Genomic DNA, 1679 nt, shown 5'->3' on the forward strand with positions numbered 1-1679 from the left:
TACACTGAAAGACTTGTTTAAAACCTTCTATCACCCTGGGAATATTAATAACTGCAGATATATATATATACAGATGATGCTCATTACAGATGCATTTATTATGCAAGTCTTTGCATAACTGCAGGTTTCAGTATAGGGGAGGTTCAGTGTCCTATCCACAGCCAATGTTGAAGCTGCATGCAATTTCCTGGACTCAATTTAACATTTTGACTTGGTCACTTCATTTCCTACTGCTCCACTGTACTCAATGTTTTTATGTAAACATTTAAAAATTTTATTATTTTTGACATAGATGATCTGCCAATAGCCATACCGTATTGAAAACACCGGTTCTCATCCAACCACTGAAGTTAAGCAACACTGAGCTTGGTTAATACTTGGATAGGTGACCGCTTTGGAGCACCAAGTGCTGTTGGCATTTCTTTTGCCTTGTGACATGCTGATCCCCAATCCAAGGAGGCCTACCACCTTTGTATGGATTAAGAAACTGAAAAAGCAGCCGAGGTCCACAAGGGCTGTAGATACATAGATACTGATATATGTGACATTCAGGCATGCAATCCCCACATATGATGAGTATCACCTGTGCTTCAAAATACAGTGAAACCCTCATTTAATGTTTTTAATGTTCCTTGATATATGATTTTCTCATTTAATGTTCAATTTTAGTGATCCTACATCAGTGAACTCAGTGCTACATAACTTTCATTCAAGATTTTCCCGAGTTTAAGTGTTCAGATCCAGCGATCTTTGAAGAAACTTTAAATTGGGTGTCCCACTGTATGTATAAAGATATTTGACAAATGCTTGGCTATACACTATTTGATTCTCAATATAAGATTCATAATACAAACATTAATAACATCACAAGGAAAGGTTCACAAATGGGGGAAAAAATAAATAGAAAGTTACCTTACTGAGGACACAGAAGACACATGGATGCTGGATATCATCATGGCATTCAAGGCTTTCCATTTTTTGCATACTGCCATATTACCTTGCAACTTCCCCTGGCCTATGTCAAACAGCTGCAAGAGTTTGTTGCTAGCAAAGTTTATCATCACCAACATTGATGTGAACCAAATAGCCAGATGACAAAAGGTGAAAATGTAACAGCTTGAGTGAGATGTGGAGGGGATTGTGTCATGGAACTGTCTTCTATGGCCTCAGTATAGTTCTTTCAGTGGGAGACTAAAATAAAATGTTTACAAGCACCTGTACAAATACTGTATATGATTGAATCACAGTTCTTGACATTATATTGAATATTATCAGCAGTTTATTCTCTGTTTTCAAATAACTTCTCAAACACAAGCTTTCTCATAGGTGATACATGATTATAAAATATATCTATACTTGACCAACTCTTCACATGTGCAGGGCACCGGATGAGTTTATCCCTTATTATCCAGGAACAGGAATTTTAAATCTCCTAGTACAATGGGGTTGGCAGCCATTTTTTTTAATTTGGAAGTAACAGTTTATCGTTTGGTATTACAGGATTTTAGATCTCCTGGTTCTGGCTGGTGCCATATTTAAATCACTGATAATGGTATCAGTATTAAAAAAAAGTGCAATATTCAGTCAGATGGATCACACACATGTACTATTGCAACACTGCAACAGATTGCCATTAAAGGTTAACCCTTGAAATAACAGTACAAATTCCCAAATCAACT

General features: G+C 36.5%; 1 pseudogene; it reads left to right on the forward strand.

The window, feature by feature from the left end:
• Window positions 1-299: 299 nt before the first annotated feature.
• On the forward strand, window positions 300-418 carry LOC111863945 (annotated as a pseudogene).
• Window positions 419-1679: the final 1261 nt, after the last annotated feature.

Source organism: Cryptotermes secundus, unplaced genomic scaffold, assembly GCF_002891405.2.
Source record: "Cryptotermes secundus unplaced genomic scaffold, Csec_1.0 scaffold171, whole genome shotgun sequence".
NCBI lineage: Eukaryota > Metazoa > Arthropoda > Insecta > Blattodea > Kalotermitidae > Cryptotermes > Cryptotermes secundus.